The following is a 13,381-nucleotide window of genomic DNA, read 5'->3' as shown; positions in this document are numbered from 1 at the left end:
AATGTTACCATTCTGGCTGTGTTAAGGTCTAGAGCTGCCTTTGCCAGTCAAGAAGATTTTGAGATCTGTACATTTAAGCCCTTCACAGTCAGATGAACCCACTCTCCAACTCTTCAGGAGCTAACTAAAGATTACCCAGGACAGCAAACTGGTCTGCGGTCAAGTCTCCCAGAGAAACACTAGGTAAATAATTCTAAATATGTTTTTACTGTTTTTATTGGGCTACTATGTTTGGAAAACGTCTAAATGAAGGATACGGTGTATAACAAAGGGATACAGTGTTTCTCAAAACTTATATTTCTATGTAATTCTTCTACTATTTTTTCTGAGAGTGCCTCAGTGTACCTACCAGTGTTCCGAGGAGTGTCGGAGCTGGTCCCTGCTCATGAAAACCACTGTGGGCATCGTTTCCCTGCTCCTCAGTGACATGGCTTTGGTGCTTGAAATTGGTCATGGTGGGAGTGTTTAATCTACAGAAATCAGTGAACTCTGCGAGTCAGGGCTTTTTTTTCCCCTGAAGACTGGTTGTTAGATATTTACCACTGAGTGGTGTTCGTAGGATTCACTTTCCCTGCCTCATTCACTGCTATGTTAGCAACATTCAGAGAAAGTGCCCATCCTACTGAAGTAGGCACTCCACACAAACTTGAATAAATAGAAGCTGAATAAATCATTCGGCAATAAACCTTTGTCTTTACTTTTCTTGAAGATCTTCTAGGATATATGTATCTTACCACCATTATCCCTAGAATGTCAATGACTTCTCCCATACCAAATCTATACTTTTTTTTTTTCCTGCTTAAGTTTAAGGATATTTTGAACCTTCTCGATCATTAGGAGGCTGGCAAATAAAAAGAGTGGCATCTTTTTTTATACATTATTTGTTAAAAGAAATCTGCATACAAAGTTGGGAGAGACACAGTCTTCTGTTGATGGTGTCATTAAATCACTCTCTCAGGTGGAAGGAATCTGTCACAGCTGGTTTGTGTCAGCAACACGGTTTTTACCACAGTGTGAGTTTCATATGGGTAATTAATAAGTTTGAAGTGGCCAATCACGAGGCCATCCTGCAGCATTCTGGAGCTGCCTCAAATGATAGTCATTTAGTGCTCACGAGAAACAGAATGGGAGGCACTTATATTTTGGTATTTGGATTAGAATTATGCAATTCTTCTCTTAGTTTACCTTCTTTTGTTGCAAAGTTCCTCCTGGTAAGAATGGTGTTTGACAGCGGTTAACATGGCATTTGGCTTTTTGCCAAGGTGGTTACTGGAAGTTTGATAGAGGTACAGTTAAACTTCTTGGTTCATGCTAATAAGACTTTACTAATTTCCATATAAACTTTGAGAACCTAAAATAGGTAAGATTCTGGGGATTGTTACCTGTAGGCAAGTTAATGACACTCAAATCATTACGAAGGAATTTCAATAGTATTGTATAAAGCAGTGGTTCTTAAGCTTTGGAAAACATCACAATCACCTGTGGCATTATTTAAAACTCAGCATGAAGTATTTCTACTAGACAGTTCTGTAGATGTCTATGATTTCTCTTCAACTTGATTGCTGCTAAGTACTTAACTTGCAATTCTAAAAGAAGGGAAAAGATATTAACTGTAGTTTTTATTCCTTCACACTCCTAATCCTCATTTTCTATCATAATTTTATAAATTTCATCTCATTAAGGTCTTTCAAAACTCTCCCCATCTCCATCCTGCCCACGGTTGCTGCCTTGGTGAATGTTCTGGAGATTGCTGTGGGCTCCCAACTGGTTCTCTCTGTATAACCTTTCTTGCTTTACACCCACCACTTTTATTGCACAAGGCTATTGTACATATATTTGTATGAATAAATAATAGTTCTTCAGAGTTTGCTCATCACAGTTCTGTGGAATGCAGAGTATTGGTAGAACAAAAGATTCTTAGGTGGGACATAGATACAAAATATATATATACACACAAAATATACATTTTGTATATGTATATATACATATACAAAATAATCATTTGTAGATTTATTTTTATGTGTACTAAAAACTGTAACTAGCACCTTCTATTTAAAGCAGGATATGATAGGACAGTAGATGCTGTCAATATCCTGCCTGTTTGTCCTTGGCCAACCTAGGCCTACCCTAGAGCTTCTATGGACCGTACAAACCCATCATTTCTGACCCACTGGCTGCAAGAGTATGGTTGGTCTGTGCCTGGGGTAGGTCTGAACAGGGACAGACAATAAACTCCTCCCAGAGCACCCAGCAGATAATGAGGGTCAGGAGTTTGTAGATAAATATCACAACTTCCTTGTCCTTTGGTGGGACAATTCCAAGATGTATTCTATGGTTTCTTAGAAGATACCACTTTCCCACTGTGATAACTTGCTCTTTAGCATCTGTTCATTGGCTTTCTTCCATTCTCTTTCACAATTCCCCAGTCCCTTCGTATGCTTTCTGGACTGGCTTCCCAAGGAAATTAGTTGCACCTAAATCCTTGACTCAGGAAACCCAATCTACACAGTTGGTCCCAGAGGTGGCCTTAGAAAGCAAACCCTTGTATTCTCCTGGATGGAGCTGGAGCTCATTCTACTAAGTGAGGGATCCCAAGAATGGAAAAGCAAGCACCACATGTACTCACCATCAAATTGGTATTAACTGATCAACTCTCAAGTGCACATATCGTAGTAACATTCATCGGGTGTCGGGCAGGTAGGAGAGGGAGGAGGGGATGGGCATATTCACACCTAATGGGTGCAATGTTGGACCATCTGGGGGCTGGACACATTTGAAGCTCTAAGGTGGAGCAATGGCAAATTTGTAACCTAAACATTTATACCCCCGAAAAATGCTGAAATAATAAAAAAAGAGAGAAAGCAAACCCTACAGTAACAGTCTAAAATTTGATCATACTCTTGTCAGATAAAATGCAGATCCCATAGCTGATGCTAGCTAGAGTGGTAGTAATTCCAGCTTGTGGCATTGCTGTTACCAGGTTTCTGAAACCTTCAGGGTTGGGAGAAGCAACCTTCTCTCTTTCACTCTCGGGTTGGCAGCTCCTCTTGCCTGGAAGCTGCTTCACCTGGGGCCTTTAAAGACGATGGGATCTGCCTACACATTTTCTCATTATTTTTAGGCTAATAACTAGGGTCAAGTCTTAGCACAGGAAGAGCAGGGAAGTATAGTCTCGGCGACTGGAGAGTGGCTTAATAATTAAAGAGCTGTCGCACATGGTGAATACTGACAGGACTGGGAGAACACGAATGGGAATAGTGCAGGATGGGGGTGAGCGCAGACCATGAGACCGGATAGGGAAGAGTTTATCGCTATGGAGGTACTTTCTCATAACTCAGAGTTTAACATGCAGGCAATAGTGCCTAGATCTGGTCCTATACACTGCTGGTATAACTCCTTGAAACTATAGACATAACAATGGCATGGTAAATGAGGTTCACATTCCCTTCGGAGCCAACACTCACCTCATGTTTTTAGAAAATTCCTGGAGACGTATTTGATATTTAAATGTAGTCCCTTCTCTTCCAAAGGCCCGTACAAAATGTAGGACTCATTTACAGAAGGTCTTTCCCACTGGGCTGGTCGATATTCTGTGATCCCTACTTCCAGGAAAAAAAAATCAATTATTAAAGTTAATTTAAAAAACAAAAGAGTCAATTATAGGACTGAAGGGCACGTGGTCACTTCTGGAATGTTTTGAAACTTCTTTTAACCAGGGAATCGATCTCACTGCTCCTCAGCCCTGTGCGGAGGGAGAGTCGGCCAATGGCGAGAGGGAGCGTGGCTGTTCTGCCTGCTCCACTCCCAGATTCATTTTTTTTTTATTTTGGCATATTATGGGGGTACAGATTTTAAGGTTTCAATAAATGCCCTTTCTCCCCTCGCCCCACAAGTCTGAGTCTCCAGCATGACCATCCCCCAGATGGTGCACATCTCACTCATTATGTATGTATATACCCGCCCCCCTCTCCCCTCCCCCCTCCCCAATACCCCATTACTGTAGTACCTATGTGTCCACTTAGGTGCTGCTCAGTTAATACCAGTTTGCTGGTGAGTATATGTGGTGCTTGTTTTTCCATTCTTGGGATACTTCACTTAGTAGTATGGGTTCCAGCTCTAACCAGGAAAATATAAGATGTGCTATATCACCGTTGTTTCTTAGAGCTGAATAGTACTCCATGGTATACACATACCACATTTTATTAATCCATTTTTTGTCCTCCTCTGCTCTGCGCACGTGGGTGCATCTGGTGAGGGCCCCGTGAATTGCGGTTCCTGGGTCCCCCAGCTCCCTGGCTTCTGGTAGGCTCAGGGAGTCAGAGGGCCTGAGGAGCAGGAGCAAGGGGTTGGAGTATTTCTTCACCGGCTCCTTCCTGCCCCGGGGACTTCCCACGCTTGATGACCACAGTCCCTGCTGTCACCAGACTCCAGCAGCACAGGCCCCCTCCTTTTGCATTCAGCCCGAGGGGATAATGACTTGCTCCTACTTCCAGAGTCTGAGTGCAATGACATTCCTTATGGAGTCCCTTAATCTGCCCACCTCTTTAGAAATAGTCCCTTAGGTGTGGCACGGTGGCTTTTGCCTCTAGTCCCAGATATTAATACTCGGGAGGATCGCATGAACCCAGGAGTTTGAGGTTGCTGTGAGTGATGATGATGCCACGGCACTAGAGACCTTCTGCCTGCCTTTCCCCACAGTGGGAAGTCCCTCCTGACTCCAACACACCTGATCCAGGCGGGGAGACGGGACCGCAGAGGCTGAGTGTCCACACTGCCTTCCCGGACGGCCACTCACCACAGGCGTGCCCCACGCCCTGCTGCGCCCCGGCATGGTCCCCGGGACACTCCAGCCCAGTCTTTGCTGTTTATTCCTGGCCTTGGTCCTTCCTTGGGGGAAAGACGAATGCCAGGGGTCTCCGGTCAGCCATGCTGCCACTCCAAGAGCTGGTTCTGAATTCTGGGGACAGAAGATAGGAGGACAAGGGAAGGTCAGAAAGACCTTGCTTCTGACGCCCTTCCAGTCCCCTTCTGACGCCCTTCCAGTCCCCTTCAGCTCAAAAACTACTCAGTGCACCAAGGTGCCATAGTTTGGGGTATCTTGTTCTGATCCCCAATGCTACCTACTTGAGTCAAAGAATTCCATTTGATGGTCTAGCAATACATTATGATTTAAAAAACATTTCATGGGCAAACAAATTAGACTAACGTGGTTATACCACACCCTCCAAGCATCCGAGGTTGGCCATCAAGCCCATGGCCCTGTTCAAGGCTTCCAGATCACCTGCCTTTCGATGAATGCTCCTGTCTAAACCACTCTGCATCCTTTTCAACCTGTTCCATCAAGCAGCCCACCTGATCTTGCAGAACATTCCGTGTGCCCTTCAGAACTCGCGGCCTGTCCCCAACAGACCGTCTTACAGCTTCGCTCTCTCGCGTGAACTTTCCTTTCGCCTGACTCCAACTGAAAATTGCTCTGAGATTGGTGCTTTCCCTGTGACCTTTCTCCCCGTGCACTAAATATCTCAGAATCTGAAGTTGAAGGAGGTTTCCTCGGTAACTCACTTTGTCATGAAGATCTCATTTCTCACTCTCTCTTAAATTCTTCCTATCCTCTGTATTTGCACAGTAACTACCCTAATTTGAACTCATTACATGTCTCTAGATTACTGCCATCGCCCCTCGCTGAGTTTCCTGCCCCTAGAGTCACCCCTTCGATCTGGTCTCCACACCACTACGATATTGATCTTTTAAATCATGCCTTTTTTTTTTTTTGGCTTAAAATCCTTCAATAGCTCCCCACAGCTTTCAAGGATAAAGTTCAAACTCTTTCATTTAGTACATAATGCCTTCCTTGACCCCATTTCTTCCTGTATTTTCAGCTTTATTGACTTCTGCTCCTTCTCACTCGCCTCTGCTCCAGCCACACGGGCTATTTGTGTTCTGTGCAGTGTTCGGAGAAGTAGACACTTTTGCAGAGTGGCCCGCCCAGGCAGACTCGCGTGCACTCGGCCAGCGCCCCAGCACGCCCTGCTGCTCCGTCCACCCGTCCTTGCACTTGTCGCCCGTGACCTGACCCATGACCCTTAACTTGCAGGCTCTCGAGGGCAAACACCATGTCTCCGTCAGATGTGAGTCCCTAGTACCTGGCAGGTGTTTGTTGACTAAATAAATAAAAGAAGGGGTAGTCAAAGCTGTTCTACCAATAGTTATGAATGGGGCACAATTTTGAGTTGGTTTTTTTTTTTTTGCCCCTTCAGAAGTAGAGTTGGTTTATGTTGACTAGTTAATTTTCTTTCTATTGCTTTCCATGAAGGCAAGTGTTGGGTGTGTATGCTGGTGATGGGAGGAGGCGGTGCCTGTGTGTGTTGTGTGTATTTGAGGATATGGGGGGGCTGTAGGATAAAACTACTTCCAGAGGATTCTCCCCAAAATCTGGCTCTCAGGCTCGGGCCATGATAAGTTCCCAGGACTAGCTGTTGAATAAGTCCCTGCGACCACCTGTCTTGGAACACCCTTGTGGGCTCGGATGAAAAGTATTCTGGGGTTCTTCCCACGAGTTTCTCTGTGCACAGTCTCTTGGCAAGCCATCAAATTGACACGAGGTTCTTATTAACATCAACAGTTAATCAACTCAATTGACTGCTCACAGAAATAACCCTTAGAGATTTGACATAGACTAACCAGTTAATGAGGGTGACGTGCTTTAAAATCAGACTGGCTGAAAAATTAGGCGGCCAAAGTGTCTTTCGTGCTCTTTCTCCTCTTTGCCTGGAACGTCCTCTCCTTGCTTTTCTGCCTGGCAAAGTCTGATCTGTCCTTCGAGGCTTCCCTGAGTTAGCCGGGCTGGCGTCAGCACGGCCCCTGCGTTTCCACGGCGGCCGCGGGACCTCCTGGTACTGACCCCAGAGCCTGTGTCCCTGGGTAGCTGCCTCTAGACCAGACGTCCTTCAAGAACAGGGCTGTGTGATTTCTATGTTTGTTTATTATTTATTTTATCCTAGTTCCTAGTATTGCGTCTGAAACATAGTAGAAGCCAATTAAAGATTGCTTGGTTTCTGGATCTTAGGGAGTATGGCTTGGCCAGAAAAGTTACTTGTGTAAACAGTAACTACATACTTATTTATATAAAAATAATACACATTGCTTATAGAGAATCTGGAATACATACAAAAAAGAAAATCTAAATTTCCTGTCATCTTCACAGCTACCCAAAGTGAATTACTGTTAGCAACTTGAATACTTTACTTTTGTGTGCATACAAAATTTGAGGGTCTCAATTAAGTATTTATGTCAAGTTTAAACATTTAGCTGAACTTCATATCAAATCAAGAATCATTAAGTGAGAAGCATTCCTGAAGAATCAAATATTCCCTTGAGGCAAAGCCATTCCAAGGACAAGAGGGACATGTGAGATTAAAAAAAGGAAGTTCAATTTAGGGAACCGTTTAGCCTTGGAGGAGCTATTTACCCTGTATGAGTGAACATTGTATTCTACAACCAGATTTTGTTTGTATAGGATTAGTCTTTTGACTTTTTTTCCTACTTTTTTAAACCTGTCTTATGAAGACTAAAGAGTCAGTTGTTCCAGTCTACAAAAATTTATTTATCTAGCTTGTTAGCTAAGGGGTAGTTAGCAGCCAGGAGGAGGAAGAGAAATGATTCTAAAACTTTCTGTAGCTATTCTCAAATGTTGTTTCTCTGGGTGACTGTCATTGACCTTGCGGGGTCTCTGGTCTCCTCCCTGGGGCTGTGGTGACAGGTGGCAGGCTCTTTGCATCCCTCCCTCTATTCCTCACCACTTTAGTCCTGGTGTTACAGTAATAAGGCAAGAAGAACAGCCACCCATCTTAGAGAAAATAAAACCCTAATCTTTCAAGGTTGGTGCTGGAAGGAAACCTTGCACCTCTCAGAATGATTTTTAGTCATCCTTGCCCCATTCTATGCTGAGCTTACGGCTTTGTTTGCCTTTTAACATTCCAGGCCCAAAATAGACCCAAGGACTTTCCCCTTAATTTCCTAGAGCATAGCAGAGAGGAGAGTAAAACTTTTCTTTAAAAGGGTTGTATAGGGGAGGGAAAAATGGCTTCCCTCCATTCTCCTAGATTTTTTGGCTGGACTATAAATTAAATTAACATAAGACAGATTAATAGGAGAAAAATTACACTTAATTACATATGTATACACAGAAGTGTCACAAAAACATGAGACTTGAAGCTTACATGTCATTTTGAGCTACAGAAAGGAGCAGGAGGGATTTAGGGCTCTGGGGGATGGTGACAAGTTCTAGGAGGGGGAGGGGAGGAAACATATAGCGAATAAAGGATACCTTGTCATGCAGATAAAAGTCTCTTAGGTGATAAAGGGAGCACCTCTCTTCCTCCCAGAGATATCCTTACTAATGAAAATCTCTTTCATAGATGTAAATTTATTTTACAAAAGATCAGCCTTCCAGAGCTAATTCTGAAAACTGCAGAGTTTCTCAGAATAACCAGCTTGAGGTAACCAATATGCCAAAGAGGAATATTTGGGAGTGGTGTGTCCTGAGCCCCAAGAGTTTCTAAAGCTTGGGGAAAACAATAGAGGAATAAACACAGAAGGTGGGATACAAACAGAAACTCTGTCTTGACCAGTGAAATAAGGCTCAGCCTACCTCCCAGCTGCCTCCATGTTGCAAAGACCTCAGTATTTCTCCATTATTGAAATCAACACCCCAAAATCTGCCTTCTAGATTCTACGACTCTGTTTGAGAGATGTTCTCTTTCATTTTTAACTGACAACTGGGATGCCCCTGACTTTTCTGGGGACCCCACCCTCTATTTCTGCTGTGGCCTGAATTACATAAATGCTAAAAACACAAACAAACCATAGTAATTACTGTAGTAATAGCGGCAGTAGTTGTAGCTAGCACCTACCCTTACTATATGCTGGGCATTATTCTAAATATTCAACGTAGGTTAACTCCCAACAACCCTGTAAATAGCATAGATATGTATCACAGAATCAGGAATGACTATATAATTGTGGGGCCCAGTGTAAAATGAACACATGGAACTCTTTGTTCAAAAATTTTAAGAATTCCAAGATGGTAATGGCAGAGCATTAAACCAAGTGCTGGGCCCTTCTGAGTGTGGAATCCTTTGCGAATGCTCAGGTTCCATGACCTTGGAGCCGGCCATGCATGTAGTTCTCCCAGTAGTTACACAGAGACAGAAAAATGTGTAGGGGAAGAAGGAAAGCTTCCACCCCTTCTGAAGGTTCACTGGAAGAAACTGACAATAGACAGATGAATAGGAGAAAAAGCACATACATTTATTAATGAGCATAAGCATGGGAGTCATACAAAATATGAGACTCAAAGAAAGACCAGATGGTTGAGACTTAAATGCCCTCTTTGTAGGGGAGAAGGAAGTGGGGAGCCGTAGGCAATTTTAGAAGGGTAGTAAATTATTTTTAAGGGGCATGTATAAACTGGAAGACTAGACAATAGTCGCTATATTTTTTGAATGTTGACTATGTTTCTAACACTTTATGACACTTCACAAAGATTTTAATCCTTAATCCTATGAGGCAGGTGGTATGTAAATAGTATTCTCGTACTATAAACAAGAAAAGTGAGGTTTTGAAGAGTTATCAAACTTCCCCAGATTCACGTGGCTTTAAATGAAAGAACCAGAACTAAACTATTACCAACAAGACATCGTAAAAACACTTTGAGGCAGTCTCCAAGATGGCCTGCTGTGACTTCTACCTCCTGGTACTTATGCTCCTGTGCAGTGTCCTCCCACTTAGTATCAGTGTTGGTTGGTGTGATCAATAGGATAAGACAGCAGTGATGGAATATCACTTCTGAGATGAGGTTATAACAAGCACTGTGGCATCTGTCCTGGTTCCTTTTTCTCTCGGATCATTCACTTGGGAGAAGCCAGGTGTCATGTCACCGGCAGCCGTAGGGGGAGGCCCAGGCATTTAGAAACTGAAGCCCCCTGCCGAGAGCCCTGAGAGTGAGCTTGGAAGCAGATCCTCTGCCTAGTCAAGACTTCAAATGACAATATTCCCCACCTGACATCTCGACTGCAAGTTCCTGAGATACCCTGAGCCCAAAGCACCCATCTGAGCTGCTTCCCCAGAGACTATGTGAGATCACAAATGTTTGTTGTTTAAGTTGCCAAATAAATATTGGAGTGATTTCTTACACAGCAGTGGCTACCTAATACATATTCCATATTTTCCTTGGTCTCTCTCAAAATACAAATGCCCTGGGGCCTATGCCCAGTCCTAGTGGCCATATAATTTAACTAAGCCTCAAGAAATATTTGAGAAAAAAATAAACGTTTCAAGAGTAAGGGACTAGTGATCTGGAATGAGGACCAGGACGAGGGTGGCATCTGGCATGCAGGACTAGGAGGTACTCCCTCTCAGGGGCGTGCAGGCTCCTCCGGTCCTCTGTGTTTAAGGTCAAGATACCATCATAAAATTGATATAAAAGCTTATATGTCAAATTTTCAAATTTTCAAATCTTAAAACTCTAAAAATAAAAAGAAGCTTACAGTGGAATGGAAACTAATACTTAGTAAATGCCTGCCATGGTCTGGGTAGTTTTATCTTATTAGCTGATTGAATCTTTATGCAAATCTTGTGGGTATTAAGTTCATATTAGAGATATTAAGAATATTAATTAGAGATTAATTAGAGATGTTAAGAATATTAAGTTTATTTTAGAGATGAGAAAATTAAGGTTCAGAAATGTTAAATGTCTCTTAAAGTGCCCACTAGGAGTTAGGCAGAGAGTTTGATCCCAAAGCTATACTCTTTCCTTCCACCACCAGTCCTGACTGTGTTTGTACCGTCAGGTCTCTAGCTCTGTGAAAACTGGTTAAAGACAACATTTTCTTACAGTGCATATTTAATAATAAGACCTATGGAAGAAAGAAATAGTGTAGATAATAAAAAACAAAAATTTATATTTGATTTTGGGACAAGCCATTTTTTTTTTGGTAGTCCTATCTTCCTAATTTTATTTTCCTCCCGATAATATTAAAATTTAGTGTTTATTCTATCTACCAAGTGGCAGGAGTTGTTGATTTAAAAGAGTATTGTTGCAAGGTAGAGAAAAACCTGACTTAGCAATAAATATTGTTTCAAATAAATGCTGGCATCTAGAAGCTGTCAATGGGTAGTTTGAAGCTATCTTCACAAATTCTTCTAAGACTCCTAAATTTGAAGCAGTTTATCAGTAGCATTGGAAAAACCTAAAAAGCACAGTGTTAATTGGGATTAAATGGATTTTGAGCCATGCTGTGACCAAAGTAGATAGAATTAATTAATGCAAATGTTCTGCCATATAATTGTTCTGAAATAAGCAACTTTATCAATAGAACTTATACATGCAAATTAAACTCAAAGGATACTTTGAATGAATACTCAATGGTATATGGAACTTGACCTCCAACCACTAATACATGGGCCTTTAAATCATTGAATTTCACTTTTAACCATCATAAGAGTAAACGTTCAGTCTTAGCATTTTAAAAGCACTTCACACATTAGTTGCATAAATTGACACTACATCCTAGATGACTGGACAAAATTAATTTCCTCCTTTAAAAGACCAATTGAGGTAAATTTGATCCTTTGGAGTGAAATTGCTTTAAAATCCAGTTTATTCGGAGGCAGACCTAAGGTTAAAAATGAAGATATTGGACTTTTGGTCATAGGCAACAAAATAAAACAAACTTAGATTACTTATTAGGTTACCAGCAATTTGAAGTCTCTTGATTTAAAAAGGGAGTTTAACTATCAAAGAAATGGAAGAACATTGAAAAAAAGTGGGTTTTTTTTTTTTTGCAATATGAACACATCCAATAAACTTATTTGACACTCAACCATGTATTTTTTATTATTAGTTTCCATTTCATAAAATATTATACTTTTCTAGCAAATAAAAGACTAGATTTCTTTGATTTGCCATAGTTCCAACATATTGTCAAATATAAAACATAACAAATATCTTAGTGATCACTACAGAAAAATATCCTGGAACGTATAAATGGTATCAAGCCGAGCTGGGTGCTGCACACGGCAAATAGGCCAATGATGCAATTCTGTATTTTCTATCCTGAGAAATAGCATTAGAACCAGAAAAATCTACTTACTGTTTGGTCATAAAATAATTCTGGGAATTTTCTAAGTGAAATATGCATGTTTTTCTGATTCTGGTTCTCATTAATATTTGAGGTCATTACATTCACAAGGGAGAAAAAAACCTGATCCGAGAATGGTTTGAAGGGGAGGTAGAGTACCACATGAAACAAGATTAAAATTAGAGATAACTAAAAAGATTGCTTTAACTGAGAAACAACTTTTTCCCTAATTCTCAATTTCCTTTCAAGGTCCTCTTTTGCTCAGAAAATGTAATATCCCTTATCCCACGGTGAAGACAAAAATCAATAGAAACCTTGGCCAGGTATTTGTCATCTGAGGAGTCCAGTGTCATAAAGCTCACCTGGAATCTTCTGCAGCCAATTTGGGATATGGAGTCATCTGAGGATGAGAGGAGGGTTCTATGAGTTTGTGGGAGGAAAACAATACATGAAACAATGCCAGCATTCATTCTTTGATTCTTTATTCAACACACATTTATTGTTTCATATGATAAAAATATAGCAGTGAACAAGAGAGATCCCATCACCTCCTCCAAATTCATGTCCTCATTGAGCTTACCTTCTAGAGAGGAGAGAAATATAATGAACAAGTGAAATACAAAGGATGTCAAATACTGATATGTAGAAACATAAACAGGGAGAGGGCATGAAGGGTGCTGAGTGTGAGAGTCTTAGGGGTTTGCTGTTTTGGGTGGGGTGGTCAGGGGGCCTCAACGAGAAGCGCCATTGGGTGGACATCTGAAGAAGGGGGGGAGGGGGAGGGGAGAACACCGGGCAGAAGAGGCCAGTCGAGAACTGCAAGGGCAAAGACTGAGGAGCAGCAAGGGGGCCCGAGTCGCTGAAGTGGAGTTGGCGAGGGGGAGAGAAATTCCGATAAATGCTGGATATCTGCGTAAATGCAAGGAGGTGAAGAAGTCAGAGAAGTGAGCAGGGGTAGGAATTGGGAGTCCACTTCGAGTACTGCGGTTTCCCTGACAGAGAGACAGGCTTTGCGTAGAAGAAAGGCGAAATCTGTTTTATGTGTTAGTACAGTCTCTTTGATTGATGTTTTGGGAAGAGAGTGCGGGGGCCATGGAGGAAGTAAGATGGCCACTCAGGAAACTGTCGGAAAATCTAGGTGAGAGATCATGGTGGTTTTGACTCGGGTAGTAGCACAGAGGTGGCAAAAGCATTCAGATTCTGGAAATATTTTGAAGGTCGCTCCAAAAGGATTTGCTGCG

This window comes from Microcebus murinus, chromosome 26 (assembly GCF_040939455.1).
Source record: "Microcebus murinus isolate Inina chromosome 26, M.murinus_Inina_mat1.0, whole genome shotgun sequence".
Lineage (NCBI taxonomy): Eukaryota > Metazoa > Chordata > Mammalia > Primates > Cheirogaleidae > Microcebus > Microcebus murinus.
Note: the sequence above shows the minus strand (reverse complement) of the source record.